At 39.3% G+C, this 17987-nt stretch overlaps 1 pseudogene across 1 annotated transcript in view; it reads left to right on the top strand.

Moving 5' to 3' along the window:
* The first annotated feature begins 17044 nt into the window (after positions 1 to 17044).
* The window catches only part of LOC103266390, a 54368-nt pseudogene continuing 53425 nt past the window's right edge, over positions 17045 to 17987 (top strand). Inside the window, exon 1 of the transcript XR_504696.2 lies at positions 17045 to 17189. The product of XR_504696.2 is annotated as a serine/threonine-protein phosphatase 2A 56 kDa regulatory subunit alpha isoform pseudogene (transcript). The remainder of the gene's footprint in view (positions 17190 to 17987) is intronic.

Below are 17987 nucleotides of genomic sequence, written 5' to 3'. Positions count from 1 at the left end.
CTATCCCAGGTTTACTTTCTCTGATGATTTAAATAGAATCATAACAAAATCTCTTAAAGTTTCATAACTTAGTCTCATTTCAAATTTTCCAGAAATCAGTCCGAAATTCCTGTGGGACTATCAAGTAAGAAGCAGTACAGAGTAATGCAACAAAGGGAAACACACGAAGGGAGACAATGGAAAGTTGGGAAAGAGAATGGAGACATGAATTTTGCGGTGACTGAGCATCTTAACATACTCACACTAGTGAGTGGCTTCTGAAATTATGTGGTCAAAAGGGAACTGGACTCCATGTTCTTGAGCCTGGCATTCAGTGACTGTGACTCATGCTGGGTCTGGAGCAGACTTATGAGTTATGAACAAACAGCAAGCACTCATTCTGTCTTGGAGTGGTTATAATCTGTCAACTGTTCATTTATCACTTAATAATATCAATCATCACTTTCCAGTCTTCATCTACAGTGTAGTAAGTTGCTACTACCCTGAGCAGCAAGTGAGAGGTACCAGAGAACATCCTATTTATACTTATTAAACACACACTCACCACACACACATACACATGGGATAAAGATAAGCTCTTCCTCAAAGGACAGGATGCCAGAGTGGGGCAAAAGTCAATGTGTTAAAGTGAAAGCAACAATAATAGTATTTATTTCGTGTGTTCTACATATCAAGCACTGTACTAAGAGCGTCATACTGATCCTATAAAGACTCTTTGAGATGAATGTTCTTATTTCTGCTTTACAGATGAGGCAATAAAGCCAGAGAAACTACTATATTAAGACCCTAGAGCCAGTAAATGATAGAAGCAGAACTAAAACTCAGTTTTTCCTGATTTCAGAATCTTTGCTCTTTCCATATTAATGCAATTTGTCTTGAGGATATATCAGAAAACGTGGTATAGAAAATTCTGTTCTGTGAAGGAAGCAGATTGAAAATATAGAAAAGAGGTTATACAATTAATATAGAATCCTGAAATATCCTTGAACTAGAAATTGGATCTAAATTCTATTTCCTATTTCCTGCCACCTCACTCAGTCGCTTTATTACCTTAGGTGAGTCACTTCACCTCTCTGGGCTTTAGCTGTATCATCTATGCTATCAAATTAAGGAAATGAATACAGTGCTGCTAAGGATTGCAGTGGGAAGTTTGGGTATCTAAACCCCACTCTGCATCTATCTTAGAATTTTCTGTGAAAAAACTGTCTGAGCAAGGCTAAATAGCCAAATAGGAACAATCTGCCATTATTTCCTTTGTAGGTCTTCTTAGCTAAGTCACAGTAGAGCATCTTAGGCTTTGAAACTGGACTTGGCCCTCCTTTCCCTGATCCGTCCAGTGTGATAGGATCTACATAGCATATTCCAAATTAACTTAAATAACTAGCGTCATGGATAAAAATAGTTAATCTACCTCCACCACGCAAATACAAAGGAACATAGAGTCAAAACTGTGGGTGAAATTTCTTAACAGATCAAGGCAGAGGAAGGAGATGGAGAAGAAGCAAATGAGAAAATTATCTCCTCCACACATGACTTTTTTTTTTAGGACACAAACCTAGTTTTATTATTTTTTTTAATTTGGCTAACATATAATCCAGAATTGCTTTCTATGACACATTAAAGCCAATTTTCTTCTACTTAAAAGTCTTAATGTCTGAAATATGGGTCCTATGCTCAAGTTCAAATTTCAAGTTTGGTCCACATGTGACCATGCCCAAACTTGGGAACTCACCTCAGTAGAGTTCTAATCTGAGAAGAGCCCTCAGGACATGCCTACTGCACTGTTTCCAAACTCTTGGTACCACCATGACAATTTTTTGCCATATGTCTACATTGCTGAGCTTTAATGTACTTAATGTTTTCTCAGATTGCTCATTTTTTACTTAAGTAAACTTATTGTGAAAATAAGTTATATTACTGTCTTAAATGAAAAATCACTATCACTTGCCATAACCAGAAATTAACTTTAAAAAATGAACTCTGTGAAATTCTTACTAGATATTCTTGCCTGCCTGAAGCTTGCAAGCCTGAGGCCTGTACTATGTTACAAAGGGAAATTAGCAAATCACAGAGAGGTGTTAAAGACACATTAGCTTCAGAGTGAGACTTGACATAATCAGAAGAATCAAAGATAACTGAAAAGGGAAAGTGATTAAACTATTCTGTGTCTTATACTCTGTATCATTTCACACACAACTTCTAAAAGCTTTCCTTGTATTCAGAGTCCATGGACTTATAAAGTCACTGCTGGTAAGCAACCAGGGCTAACAGTGAATGAATACTCCATGTGAAATGTGTAGTGAAGTGCCAATTACCTATAAGAAAATGACAATGAGCTTAAAAGAAGATTTTTAATCAGAAGATGATGGAATAATATGTTTAAAGTACCAAGGGAAAATAAAGTAAACCTAGAGTTTTTTCATTCGGCTAAATTATTATTTAAGAGGAAAGGGGGAAAACACAGTTTAGCATGTACAGTTTCTCCCTGAAATATTTAGTAAAGGATGTGCTTCAGGATGCTGTCGTTTATAGAGTCAGGACCCTTTCCTGACTCTGTACTCTGTAGCTTCCCTCTCTGCCTCTGTGTTTGGTGTCTACGTGAGGTAGAATCCATGGGACTAAGGGAATGTAATCACTTGAAAACTGCCTCTCCTTTTCTTTCCCATTTGGGTCACGCCAAATTTAAGTAGCAGCTTAGAGGGAATTGATCTTAATGATGTTGAATGTCCCATCCAAGATTACTGTATGTTTTTCTAACTGTGTAAGTTTTCTTTTTTATTTTAAAGTTGTGGGATACAAGTGAGTATTTACTATATAAGTTGCATGTAAGTAAAGTTTGGGGTTCTAACTGACCCTCTCTCCCCCTGACAGTGTACCAAGTACCCAGTGTGTTGCCACATGGCTCCCTCTCTCTTCCCTTCCTCCCTTTTCCCCCTAGAGTGTCCAGCATCTACTAATCCCACCCTTGTACTAATGTGGCCAGTGATCAGGACCCACTTATGAGTGAGAACATGCAATATTCAGTTCTTTGTTTCTGTGATAGTTCACTTAGTATGATGGTCTCTGGCTGCATCCATGTTGCTGTGAAGGCCATGATTTTACTCTTCTTTATAGCTGTATAATATTCCATTATGTATAAGTACCATATTTTCTTTATCCAGTCCAGTCCACTTTTGATGGCATCTGAGTTGGTTCTATGTTTTTGCTATTGTGAATAGTGCTGCAATAAACTTGCATGTGCAGGTGTGTTTTTGGTAGAGTGTTTTTTGTTCCTCTGGGTATATTTCCAGGACAGGGATTGCTGGATTGTATAGCAGCTCAATTTTTACTTTTTTGAGAAATCACCACACTGCTTTCCACAGAGGTTGAACTAGCTTACATTCCTGCCAACAGAGTAGAAGCGACCCCTTTTCTCTGTAGCTGCTGAGCCAGCACCTGTTTTTTTTGGTTTTTTGTTTTCTGTTTTTAGCTTATTAATGATAGCTATCCTTACCGGTATTAGGTGGTATCTCATTGTAGTTTTGGTTTGCATTTCTCTAATGATTAGTGAGGCTGAGAATTTTTTCATGTTTGTTGGCTGCTTGTATGTCTTCTTTTGAGAAGTATCTATCAAGTCCTTTACCCACTTTTTAATGGGGTTGTTTGTGTTTTTCTCTTCAATTTGAGTTCCTTGCAGATCCTGGATGTTAGGCCTTTGTCAGATGCAAAGCTTGTATATATATATATATGTATTTTAATCTGTGGATTGTCTGTTTACTCTCTTGATGGTTTATTTTGCTGTGCAAAACCTTTCAGTTTGATAAGGTCCCACCTGTCTATATTGGTTTTTGCTGCATTTGCTTTTGAGGACTTGGCCATGAATTCATTGCCTACTCTGATGTCTAGAAGTGTGTTCTCTAAGTTTTCTTCTAAGATTCTTATAGTTTGAGGTTTTACATGTAAGTCCTTTATCCATTTTGAGTTAATTTTTGTATATGGTGCTAGGTAAGGGATCAGGAAAATTGCCTCTCCTTCTAAACTCTGGTTCAGATACCTAGAACCCCAGAATTCTCTGCCAAAACAGTCCTGGGCCTACTTGCAGGTCCTATAGGGTTCTCTTTCCCCAGTATCTTATCACAAGAGTGGAAGATGCCACCAATGGTCACACCTCTGGGCCCAAGGGGTGGCTAGAATGTAGCTGTTTGTAAGGATTATAGATGGAACTTTAGGGTATGGGAAGGAAGAGCAATGAACATGTTTGTGGAACCCTTAGTTGTGTGAGATGGAGCCAGGATGAGAGCAGAATGGTGCCAGATGCCATCTAGAGGCCCACTCTATAACATCCATGACTTTCGGATTTGGGAGTCCAAGAAATCTAAATTTGAGTCTGGCCTTCCAAGTTGTTAGTAGGGTATATTTGTCAAGAAGGAGGATAGAACATTAGTTATTTATCAATTTTGTACAACTGTTTTATGTACAGTTGTTAAATATTTAGACATATGTATGCCAACTTCTATTTACATTCTTATTCTAAGCTCTTTAAACATTAGGGGATGCCTAAAAGAGACAGGAATCCATAGGAAAAGCATGGAAAAAAAAAAAAAACAGAAGGCATGGAAATTAATAAACCTTGCAGTAAATTAATTAATGTGACTATTAAACAACTAATGACAAATTTTGTGGGTTAAAAAAAGGTAAAATAAAACAAAATTAGGTGGGTTTTTCAATAGGGTATAAAAGAGTGCTAGCATCCTATTATTCAAAAGTAGGGTGCAAATACTGAATAACTTTAACACCATTAAAAATGTTAGAGTTAATTATGCACAATAAAACAATAAAAAGTTTAGGGTAAGCACTAACAAAATAGAAATACTTAGCTTTGGAACTAACAAAAGAAAAGGGGACTATATTGAACTTTACTTTATTAATCCAACAGAAAATAGGAAAAGGAAAAAGGAAGTAAAAAAATGTGGTAAACAGAAAAATATGACAGAAGGAATAAACCCACATTTTAATAATTAAAATTAATGTAAATTCAATTAAATCACTTATAAAATACAGAGTTTAACAGTTTGAATACTATGAAGAATAAAATCCAGCTATATGCTGCTTGTAAGGCACACAGTCAAAATAAAACCATGCAGGTTGGAAATGAAGTTATGAAAAAAAAAATGGTCTGCAAACTTTAACCAAAATAAAGTTTATTTTATAATGTTAATGCCAGATAACATAGAATTTGAAGCTAAATGACTAATATAAGCAAAGTGTGAAACAATATAAGGAGACATCAATCAGGTAAAAATAATAATCACAAATGTATATGTACAAAAGCATGGTTTCTGATACATAAGAAAAATCTGAAGTAGACATGTCTCCCATCAAAAGAGACCAAAATTGAACAAGGATATAGAATATTTGAAGCTCACATTATAAAACTTGTTCTAATATCCATATTTATATCTTTATGTCTGTAGAGAAGAACCTTCTCCCTTTAGTTAGAGTATATACATTGCTTTCAAAAACACAAAATGTATTAAAAAACCGACTACATAGCAGCATAAAATTAGCCGAAAAATCAATAACAAAAAGATAGCTAAAGTACTCCATATGTATAAAATTTTTTAAAACACTTTTAAATAATACATAAGGGATAAATCACAAAGGAAATAGAAATATATTTACAAGAAAATAGTGATGAAAATACTAAATTTTGTAATTTTCTAAGATTTGGCTAAAGTGATATTTAAATAGAAGCAAGTAGAAGGAAAATTACCCCTGGAAAAATGTAGAAATTAATAAAATATAAATACAACAAAACTATAGAGAATATCAAAAAGGAGGATAAATAAATAGATAAAAATTAACTTTATAAGGCAAGAATGATACTCTTTATGCCATTTTAAATACAAAAGGGTATCCCCAGAAAAATAGATTTTTTTTTTTTTGGAGGGCAAGTTCCTTGTAGTATGGGCTTTTCCTGCTAGGTAAGTATTCTAGGAATCCAGCAGCATTCATGTATCAGTTAAGATTGTTGTGAGAGACTCCATTCGGCTTCAGTGACTTTTTTTTTTTTAAGATTATTTCAGTGTGTTTGCCCATTTCATGATGGGTGATTTATAAGCACACCTTCCCACACCACTGGGTGTTCAGTAGTTTTTCACCAAAAACAGCATGACCCCATGCCCCACCATCCCTATTCATCTGATCTCACCCCAAGCAACATCTTTTTTGTTTAACTGGATGAACCTCAAAGGGAAACATTTTGCTGATGTGGAAGAGGTGAAACAAAAACCAGCAGAAGCACTAAAAGGCATCAAAATTAACTAGTTCAAAAACTGTCTTGTGCAGTGAAAAAATCATCTGATAGGTGTATTGCATCAAACAGAGGGTACTTTGAAGTTTAAACATGTAAGAATAAATACACAATTTTTAATAAATTAATTCCAGGGTTTTGGGGTCTCCCATCATACCTAGCATTTAAATAAAATACCCGACATTTAATTTTACTTTAAGAAAAAAATGAAACAGAGATGAATTTATAAACTTGAGATACATTTTTGTATCAGAGCCATTACTTTTTTTAAAAAACCCTTAATATTAAAACATATATAGTAAGATAATTCAACTAATGTCACCTTTTTAAAAATTTGCCATTTCCAATTTTAGAGTGAATTGCTTCTCTATTCTACCAAAAATGAAACAAGTGGTCTTACTAATCTCCTTCCAATCCTCCACTTTCTTATATTTGTTGCTGTAATGTTTGGAGATACCGAAAGAGGCACACGACAAAGGGCCAGTATAAACCAAGCATTTATTGGGGGAGAAACTCCTGGGTGAGGTCCCGTGGTCCAGAAAGATGGGCCAGGGGAGTCGCACCCAAGGAGGGGCAGGCTTGGGTTTTTAAGGGTGTGTAATTGGGGAGGGTGTTGAGGGCGGCAGTGAAGCAGGGAGACAAAGTGTCGCATCCAGCATGGGGTGGAAAGTTTCTGTCTGGCCCTTCTCAGCAGCTGCCGGCAGGTTCTAATAAGCTGGTATGCGGTTTGTGGGTTTAGGGTGGAGGGGTGCATAGGGGATCGGTGAGTGGAGGAGCAGATGGGGGAAGGTGAGTGTTGCGTCTCCCTGGGCCTAATATCCCGACCTCTTTGGTATAAGGAGTGTTGACTCTATCTGACTGCTTCAAGCTGAAAGGGGGCATAGTTTTAGGGGAGGCTGGGATGGGGTGGCTCGGAGGGAAGCGGGGCATACAGATAGGGGTGCAGGAGTAGCCGATTGACTGCGATGCAAGAAATTTCCTTCATGCGAGACTGCAAAAAATTAAATAGACAGGGTGCAACCATAAGTAAAATACAGATAAGTAGAACAGGTTCCAAGAATGGTATGACCCAATGGGCGATGCCCGAGTTCCACCAAGCAGAGAAGGGCGATTTTGTGGTGTTTTCTTGGTGAAGTTCGTCTCCCAGCTTCCAGAGGACGTTGACATTTTTCTCTACCAGCCCTGTTTCATTAATGTAGAAACAGCATTCTTCCTGGAGAAACATGCAGGTTCCACCCTGGCCGGCTGTAAGATTAAGGACCCTGTGGTTTTGTAAAATAACCTCGGCTAGAGCGGTTATTTGCCATTACAGGGATGCTAGGGAGCTTGTGGATGCTTCCAGATCGACTTGGAGCTTTTCTTCCAGATTTTGGGAAGAAAGGAGGCTGTGTCCTAGTACTCCCCTACCCAGCCCTCCAGCTGCCAAGGACGTGGCAAACGTGAGACCGAGCATGAGGGGGAGAAATGCCACATGGCGGGCGGCGGGGAGTGGGAAAGGCTTTGAGTAACAGTTCTTTTTCAGAATAGAACATAAGCTGTAGCACAAGCGTTACCGAATAGCAACAAGGGTAAGAATTATTGATAGATTTGAAGAGGGTGCCATTACACCAAAAGAACCCACCCCTTGGAGCAGATAGAGTAGCTGGCACAGGTCTGGAGATGTTGCATGTGCAGGAGCTGAATGAGCAATGAGGAAGGCATATTGGGAGTTGGTGTAGATCAGGGGTCCTCAAACTACAGCCCACGGGCCACATGCGGCCCGCCGAGGACATTTATCCAGTCTGCCGGGTGTTTTTGCCACCTTAACTTGTTACGACTAGCAGTGACAAATATGGAACCGGACATTGACCATCTCATTAGCCAACAGCAGGCCCATAGTTCCCACTGAAATACTGGTAAGTTTGTTGATTTAACTTTACTTGTTCTTCATTTTAAATATTGTATTTGTTCCCGTTTTGTTTTTTCACTTCAAAATAAGATATGTGCAGTGTGCATAGGAATGTGTTCATAGTTTTTTTTTTAAACTATAGTCCGCCCCTCCAACGGTCTGAGGGACAGTGAACTGACCCCCTGTTTTAAAAGTTTGAGGACCCCTGGTGTAGATGGTTACCCACTGCCCTTTAGATAGTTCGAGAGCCCGTGTAACAGCAACAAGCTCCGCTTTTTGGGAAGTGGTGCCCAGAGGAAGGGGCTGGGACTCGAGAACAGAGTCAGCAGAGACTATAGCATAGACCGCCCGCTGGTGGCCTTGTGGGGTGCAGACAGAACTACCATCCATGAACAGAGTGACGTCTGGGGACTGAAGTGGTTGATCTGAGAGTCCGTTCCTGGGCGGAGTTAGGGCTTCCACCACCTCTGGGCAAGAGTGGGTAGGCCCTGCATCAGAGGAAGGGAGAGGGAGTAGGGACGCCCGGTTAAGGGGTGGTGAAGGCTTTAGAGTTACCCCCGGGTTGTCCAGGAACAACAAATGGAACTCCTGTATCCTGGAGGGGCCTAGGAGAGAGAGCACCCAATGTCCCAACAGTTCGTGGACTCTGTGAGGGGAGAAGACAGTGATATGGTGATGTAAGGAAAGTTTTAAAGCCTCCTTGTTAGAACAGCGGCTGCCGCTAGTGCCCATAGGCAGGGTTGCCACCCCTGAACAGTGGTTTCGAGCTGTTTGGAGAGGTAGGCAACTGGGCGATGGAGGGGCCCACCAGGTGTGTTAGGACCCCCATGGCTGTTCTATGGTGCTTATCTGTGAACAAATAGAGGGGCTGAGAGGGGTTAGGGAGACACAGCAGTGGTGAAGACAGGAGGGTGTTGCGGAGAGCAACAAATGCCTTGCGAACCTCAGTGGGGGAGGTGAGGGGCCCCGCAGGTGTTTGTTTGGTGGCCGCATACAGAGGTTTGGCTAACAGGGCGAAGTTAGGGACCCATTGCCTGAAGTACCCCACAAAGTCCCAAAAGGACAAGATTTGGTTATCATTTTCTGGGGGTGTCAGCTGCCGTATAGCGTGGAGATGGTCCATTGTCAGGGTTTTAGTGGTGGGAGTAAGGCAGACGCCAAGGTAGACGACTTCAGGTTGTGGTTCAGTCACCTCCCGGGTTTCGGCAACAAGATGCAACATTTGGAGACACCGAAAGAGGCACAGGACAAAGGGCCAGTATAAACCAAGTGTTTATTGGGAGAGAAACTCCTGGGTGAGGTCCCATGGTCCGGAAAGATGGGTCAGGGGAGTCACGCCCAAGGAAAGGCAGGCTTGGGTTTTTAAGGGTGCTGTAATCGGGGGGGGTGTTGAGGGTGGCAGTGAAGTGGGGAGACAAAGTGTCACATCCCACGTGGACTGGAAAGTTTCTGTCTGGCCCTTCTCAGCAGCTGCCAGCAGCTTCTAGTAAGCTGGTATGTGGTTTGTGGGTTTAGGGTGGAGGGGCACATAGGGGATTGGTGAGTGGAGGGGCAGATGGGGGAAGGTGAGTGCTGCTCTCCCCGGGCCTAACAGTTACTTATGATATTTATACTTGTTGAGGTATTATAACACTTAAATTTTTGCAATCAAAATTTCTTCAGTTAAATTTTATTCTATTTTTAGATGGAGTCAATACCCGCCAATTTTTGTTTCATTTATTTTATCAGTTTTCCAAGCTAGGGTTTTTAACTTCTTTAAAAGTCACTTCATTGGCTGCTTTTCATTATTGAATGTTTTGGTCAAACTTCACTTTTTCATATACAAGGCATCTGGCTTTTCTCCTATTTTCCTAAATGGAAGTTAGCTAGGCTAAATATTCTGGGTCCAACATTAGTTTCCCTAGAACTTAGCAGTCATTGCTTCATTGTCTTCTGGAATTTTTTTTCTCCTGGGTGACCTACTTTTTCAGCCAAAATATCTGAAAATTTTTAATGTTTAAATTTTGGTAATTTAAGAGTAATTTTTAAAATTCCAGATAATAATTTTGCATCATTATTTTCTAGTATACAAAATTCTCTCTCAAGCTGTAGATTCAATTTATTCTTTACTTCAGGAAAATTGCTGTTGTGTTGATATATCTTTATATTGTAGGAGCTCTTTACTTTAAGGGTACCAATTACCTTAGTGTTAGATTATCTTTATTTTCCATAACTATCATCTTCTCCAATTACTCAGGTCTCATATCTGTGATCAGTTCAGTGTCTTTCCCATGCCATCAATCCAGCTTTTATCCATGTCTATTCCTTCCCTTGGCCTTCTAATTATTTATGAAATCTACAATGCTGTTATATCTGCTCACATTCGGTTTCATTAATTCAACAACTTTCTTTTTCTTCTTTTTTTGCAATCCTTTTCTTTTTAATTAATAATTACTCTTTTTTCTATTTTAATTATTTTAAAATTGTGGGATACAATTCAGGGTTAGGTATACAAATATTCACTGTGCAGGTGCCCCTGTTGATGAGGTGTGCTCCCCCTTCCCCAGGCAGAGATCGACTGTCAATCCCATGTCCCTACTCCCTCTTCCCCCCCACTGCCATTTCCCGCTAGTCAATCCTTTTCTTATGGTATTATGGTAGTTCAAGGTCCACTTATGAGTGAGAACTTGTGATACTCTGTTTTTTGTTTCTGTGAGATATCACTCAGTATTATACACTCTAATTCCATCCAGGTTACTGCGAAGTTCATGATTTTGTTCTTTTTTATGGCTGCATAATATTCCAGTATGTATATGTATCACATTTTTTTTATCCAGTCCTCTTTTGATGGGCAGTACGGTTGCTTCCATGTTCTTACTATTGTGAACAATTCTGCAATAATACGTGTGCAGGTATCTTTTTCATAACGTTACTTGAGTTCTTCTGGGTATATTCCCAGAAGGGGGAGTGTGGGGTCATATGGAAGGTGGATTTTTAGAACTTTTAGGAATCACCACACTGATTTCCACAGAGGCTGTACTAGTTTACACTCCCACCAACAGTGTAGAAGTGTTCCATTTTTGCCACATCCTCTCCAGCATCTGTTATTTTTTGTTAGTGATGTTGGCCATTATGACTGGAATTAGGTGGTATCTCAGTGTAGTTTTAATTTGCATTTCTTTGATGACTATGAGGTTAAGCATTTCTTCAACTATCTGTTGGCTGCTCATATGTCTTCTTTTGCGAAGTCTCTATTCATATCTTTTGTCCATTTTGTAATGGGGCTGTTTATTTTTTTATTTTCAACATATTTGAGTTCCTTGTAGATCCTTGATGTTAGGCCTTTGTCAGATATGCAGTAGGCAATTATTTTTTCCCAGTCTGGGGGCTGTCTCCCTGCTCTCTTGAAGGGTTCTTTGGCTTTGCAGAAGCTTGTCAGTTTAATGAGGTCCCACTTTTCTATCTTATCTCTTATGGCCTGGGCACTTCGGGTTTTGATCAGAAATTGGTTGCCAGTTACAACTTCCATAAAAGTGTCTCCTGCATTTTCTAAGGTTCTTTCAGTTTGAGGTTCTACATTTAGGTCTGTAATCCATTTAGAGTTAATTTTTGTGTATGGGGATAGGTGGGGGTCCTGTTTCAATCTTCTGCATGTGGTTAGCCAGTTTTCCCAGCACCATTTACTGAATAGGTTCTCCTCTCTCCAGTAGTGAGTGGTGGAGGCTTTGTCGAAGATGAGTTGGTTGAAAAATTAAGGTTTTGTTTCTGGAATCTCTATCCTGTTCTATTGGTCTATATGCTTGTTCTTGTACCAATATCAGGCTGTTTTGATTATTGTAGTATTATAATAAAGTTTAAAGTCTGGGAGTGTGATACTGCCTGCTTTGGGGGTTTTTTTTGGTTTTTGTTTTGCAAAGGATTGTTTTGGCAATTTGTGGTTATTTCTATTTCCATATGAGTTCCTGCATTGTTTTTCCTAGGTATGAGAAGGATGTTGCTGGTAATTTGATGGGTATTGCGTTAAATCTGTAGAGTGCCTTAGGTAAAATGGACATCTTAACAATGTTGATTCTTCCAATCCATGAGCATGGAATATTTTTCCTCTTGATTGTTTCATCCTTGATTTCTTTGAGCAATGCTTTGTAGTTTTCATTGTAAAGGTCTTTCATATCTCTGGTTAGGAAGATGCCAGGATATTTCATTCTTCTGTAGTTATTGGGAATGGAATTGTACTTTTTATTTGGGCTTCTGTTTGCTTATTATTGGTGTACAGAAATGTGATTGTCTTTTGCACATTTATTTTATACCCTGACTTTGCCGAAGTACTTTATCAGTGCAAGGAGGTTTTTGCAGATTCTCTTGTGTTTTCAAGGTATAGAATCATGTTGTCTTCAAGGAAAGATAATTTGACTTCCTCTTTTTCTATTTGGATACCCTTGATCACCTTCTCTTTCCTGGTTTCTCTAGGTAGGACTTTCAAAACTATGTAGAACAGGACAGGAGGTGTGAGAGTGGGCATCTTTGTCTTGTTCCAGTATTTTGGGGAAATGGTTCCATTTTTTTGTATGTTTAGGAGTATGCTGGCTGTGGGTTTCTTGTAGATGGCTCTTATTATTTGGAGGTATGTTCCACCTATGCCTAGATGTTCAAGGGTTTTTATCAAGAAGAGGTGCTGGATTTTATCAAAAACTTTTTCTGCATCTAATGATATAATCATGTGGTTTTTGTTTTTACGTCTGTTGATGTATTTAATTTATGGTCTAACAAATGTTGAACCACTTGTATCCTGGGAATGAAGCCTACTTGGTCGTGATGGATTATTTTTGAAATGGTTTGTTGAATCTGATTTGCTAGGATCATGTTGAGAATTTTAGCATCTATGTTCATCAAAGACAGTAGTTCTCTTTCTTTGTTGACTTGGGTATCAATGTGATGTTAGCTTCATAAAATGATTGGGGAGCGTTCCATCTTTCTCAATTGTCTGGAATACTTTCAAAAGGATTGGAATCAGTTCCTCCTTGTATGTTTTGTAGAATTCTGCTGGAAAGTCATCTGGTCCAGGATTTTATTGTAGGTAGCTTTCTTATGCATAATCAATTTCCTTGATTGTTTTGGGTCTTTTCAGGGTCTTGATTTCTTCTTGTTTCAACCTAGGGAGGTTGTATGATGTCAGAAAGTCCTTCATTTCCTTTAGGTTTTCAAGTTTGTTTTCATACAATAGTATATAGTAGTCTCTGATAATCTTTTGTATTTCTTCAGGGTCAGTTGTGACTTCATCTTTTGTGCTTCTGATTGAGTTTATTTGGGTTTTTTCTCTCTTTTTCTAGGACAGTCTAACTAAGGGACCATCAATCTTGTTCATCCTTTCAAAGAACCAGCTTTTTGTTTCATATCAGCTTTTTTGTATTATCTTTTTGTCATCTATGTCCTGGATTTGGGCTTTTATTTTGGTGATCTGGATTCTTCTTCTGAAGTTAGGGTTTTGGTGGTCTTCCTTTTCCAGTTTCCTTAGGTGACTTGTTAGGCTGTTAACTTGTGATCTTTCTATTTTCTTCTTGTGTGTTTGTAAAGATATGAATTCCCCTCTTACTACTGTTTGCATGGCATCCAAGAGGTTTGCGTAAGATGTTTTTCATTTTCATTTGATTCCGGATACCTTTTAATCTCTGTTTTCATTTCATTGTTGACCCAGCAGTGGCTTAGCATCATGTTGTTTAGTTTCCATGCCTTTGTGGATTTTGGAGGAATTTTGTTGGTGTTGATATTTGTTTTTATTCCACTGTGGTCTGAGAAGGTGCATGGCAAAATTTCAATCTTATGAAATTTTTTTTGTTTGATTTATGGTCAATGATGCAGTCAATCTTGGAGTACATTCTATGTTGTGATGAGTAGAATGTATACTCTGTGATTGTTGGATGGAGTGTTCTGTAGATATCAATTAGGTCCATTTGTTCAAGAGTCTCATTGAGATTCTGAATCTTGCTGAATTTTTGTATTGATGATCTGTCCAGGGTTGTGAGTGGGGTATTAAAGTCCCCAGCTATGATAGTGTTAGAGTCAATCTCTTTTTAAAGTTTGCCTAGAAGTTGCTTTACGAAGGTTGGTACTTCTTTGTTGGGTGCGCATATGTTTAGGATGGATATTTTTTGTTGATGGATCAAAACTTTTATCATTATATAGTGACCCTCTTCATCTTTTTAAATTTTTGATAGCTTAAAGGGTATTTTGTCTGAGATTAAGATTGCAACTCCAGTTTTCTTTTATGTCCCATTTGCCTGAAATTTTGCTTCCCATCCTCTTACTTTAGTTCTGTGAGTATCCTTTCTGGTGAGATGAGTCTCTTGGAGATAATATATTGTTGTCACATGATATTTTATTCATTTTGTCATTCTTTGTCTTTTCAGTGGTACATTTATTCCATTCACATTCAGGCTAATTATTGAAATGTGAGGGTTATCCCCGTCATGAGGTTCTTATAGAGGTGTTGTTGCTCCTGTTTGGTGTGTGTGTGTGTGTGTGTGTGTGTGTGTGTGTGTTTTGATTTTTGGATTAATTCATGTGTGTTTTTAATCCTTTTCCTGCACTTTTGTGAAGAATGTTGTTGTTCTTTTTCCCTTTCTTCTGTGTTTAATACTTTCTTAAGTGTTTCTTGTATATCTGGTCTAGAGGCAGCGTAAGTTCTTAGGGATTGAATGTCTAGGAAAGATTTTAATTCTCCCTCTCTGATAAAGCTTAGTTTATCTGGGTAGGTTATTCTTGGTTGAAATTGATTATCTTTGAGAACTTTGAAGATTGGGCTCCAAGCTTTCCTAGCCTGAAGTGTTTCTGTAGATAAATCTGTTGCTATTCTAATTGGTCTTCCCCAGTAGGTAGTCTGACCTTTTCCTCTTGTTGCCTTTAGGATTTTTTCTTTTATATCTACTTTTTTTAAGGTGAATTATTATGTGTCTGGGAGTTGGTCTTCTCATTTGTTGTCTTCCAGGGGTTCTCTGAATCTCTTGTGTTTGAATTTTCACATCACTGATGAGAGGAGGGAAGTTTTCTTGAATAATTTCATGGAATGTTTGTTCCAGGGTGGTCTCTGTCTCTCTTTCCGCCTCAGGTAGCCCAATTACTCTTAGGTTTGGCCTCTTGAAGTAATCACTCATCTCTTGAAGGTTTTGTTCTGTCTTTTTAAGCTTCTTTTCTATGGTTTGGACAGTTTGGGTTAGTTGTATATTTTGATCCTCAAGCTCTGAGATTCTTTTTTTTCTGCTTGGCTAATTCTGCTTTCCATGCTTATTAGTTTGTTATTTATTTCAATCACAGTATTCTTTGCTGCTGTTATCTCAGTTATCAACTCCTTCCTATTTTCCTCTTGTCTCTCCTCAATTCTTTTTATTCTATCTATTAATCGTCTTGATGTCTGAGTTTGTATTATGTGACCAGTCATTCTAGGGGCTCTTCATTATTTCCATTCTGAAGTCTGTTTTTTGTCAGTTTCTGATCTCCCAGGAGTCTGTGTGAGACCTATATTTTTCTTTTGGTTTTCTTCATTTGTGTAGATTTTCCTCTCCATTTTTTCTTCCCCCCTTCTTTAATGCTGTTGTTCAGGGGTGGTGCGGTTGCTTTTACTTCTGTTTGCTCGATCTCCTATTCTTCCTTATGTGAATCCTCTAGCTTTGTTCACTTCTGAAGCTAGACTGTAGGTTGGGGGCTGTACTTTTTTTTTGCAATTTTGAGATTTAATTGAGGGGGAAGCTGTGTTTCAAAATCTATCTGTAGATAGATTTCCTTGTGTGCTCCCAGTATCCACTGACAGGTGTATGGATATCCTGGAACCCACTTCCTACTGCCTTGAAATCTGTCCATACAGTGGGGGAATACGGTTACTCACTTAAAGCAAAATGGGGTAAGAAAAAGGAAAATAATGTAATGGGGGAGGGGAGTAGGAGGTAGGTGGAGAGTGAGAAGAGTAAGAGGCAAAACAGACAAACATACTGATTAACAAATGAAAAGAGACACAAAGACAGAAAAGATTAAAAAGAAAAAAAATAACTAAAACATACAGACAATCATACAGACACACGAGCCAATCAACCTACTTATTGATACTATTCCCCATACAAACATGAAGTCTAAAGAAAAAAATCAGTAAACAACAGAGACAAAGCAACTATGCAAACATGATCATTAACAGTAAGAAGAGAGAGAAAAGAGAAAAAAAAAGATTAGTAAAACAAACATAAAAAGAATAAAAATAAAAACAAGGGAACCAAGCACACCCTTAGATCATTCCTCTAAGTCCAGTGTCCTTTCTGCTCTGATCTCTAGCTCTAGGCTGATAGGGTTGTTCACAGGCCTGCTGCCAGCGGAGGTTAGATCAGATCTGGGCTCAGTCAACTTGCTGCCTGTGATGTCTGCCACTCAGATCTGACCTGTGCCTGAACTAGCATGGGGGAGGGGTTTCTGTCTCTTCCAGTTTGATGCCATTATCTTAGGTCCAAGCTGGAGGTTGGCAAAGCTGGGTGGAGCTGTGTGGGTCAACGCAGGTCTCTGCCTGATCTCAGGGCTCCAGCTGCTCTCTGGACCCACCAGCTGGGGGTCGAGCTGGGGGAGGTGAAGGGAGACAGCTGGGAACTGCAGGTCGGAGTGGCACTGGGAAACTTGGGCGGGATGGTGCAGCAGGTGTGGGGACCCGGAGCTCCACTGGCCGCCCAAGAGCTGAGGGCCACCCTGGTTTGGGGGAGGGAGTGGCTGTGGTGAAGAGCACTGGTGGCAGTGACCTTGTCAGCAGTGCGGTGCATGGGAGGAGTTCCACAGGCTGGTAGCTGAGGGCCAACCCAGGCAAGGGGAGAGAGTGACTGCAGGAGGGAGTGGCAGCCACCGAGTCAGCAGTGCAGTACATGGAACCTAAGGCCTCCAGCCCGTGGGTCAACACAACTGGTGGTGGCAGCGGCAGCAGCAGCGGCTGCGGTGGCAGACAGAACAGAACATGGGGCCAGTTTCTGCCAGCTCACAGGCCTGTGCAGTTGGCTGAAGAGCAGACTGGTAGTAGCAGGAGCAGAAGCCATCAGGGGAGAGCAAAAGTCCCTATGGGCACTCGCTTTCATAGAGAATCTCATGGACCAACCTGCCCCTTCGCCATCTTGCCAGAACTCCTAAAATTTTCTTTGTCATCTCATTCTTTTCCCCATCTCATCTTTGGGGTCATATTTTTACAAAGTTATTTTCTGTCATAAAGCACTAAATGAAAGTTTCCAGGCCAGAAGTTGGAGCACAGCTTTCTCTTCCATATCACTTAAAAATGAGCAAAAATTATCTTTAAAAGGCCAAACTGTATGTGTATATGTGTTTAATGAAAACATTATTCTATTGTCTTCATTGTTCAATTTTTGAGATGATTTACATATGGTCCTAAAGGCCAAGAGGGTAAAATTACAAACCTTTGAATGTCCATTCCAAGATTAAGTAATTAAAAATAATTTAGTAAAAGTATTGTATTGTCTAAATTTTATAGCTGTATGTATCTACATCAAAATAAGTTTCTAAAAAAGTTGTTTAACCCAATACAATTATTTAATAGATTCAATTAGTTCATATCAATTCAGTATAGGTCAGATCAGCTCAGTTCAATTTAGCTGGATGCAACTGCTTATCAAGGTTCAATTTCCTATTAGTGTGAGCAATGGAAAATTCAGCCCTAGATAGTACCTTCTGCCGTTAATATTTTCTGTAGCCTCCCTACCAGTCTTTGACTCATTCACTTGAACCAGCTTTTTCTTGTTTCCATCTCCTAAGAACTTTTATCTCTTGGCTTTGTGGCCTAGTTCCTGTCACCTACTTGAG

This window comes from Carlito syrichta, unplaced genomic scaffold (assembly GCF_000164805.1).
Source record: "Carlito syrichta isolate Samal-C Ts95f unplaced genomic scaffold, Tarsius_syrichta-2.0.1 Scaffold307175, whole genome shotgun sequence".
NCBI classification, from domain to species: domain Eukaryota; kingdom Metazoa; phylum Chordata; class Mammalia; order Primates; family Tarsiidae; genus Carlito; species Carlito syrichta.
The sequence above is the reverse complement of the archived record's forward strand: the minus strand, read 5'-3'. Positions and strand labels throughout refer to the sequence as shown.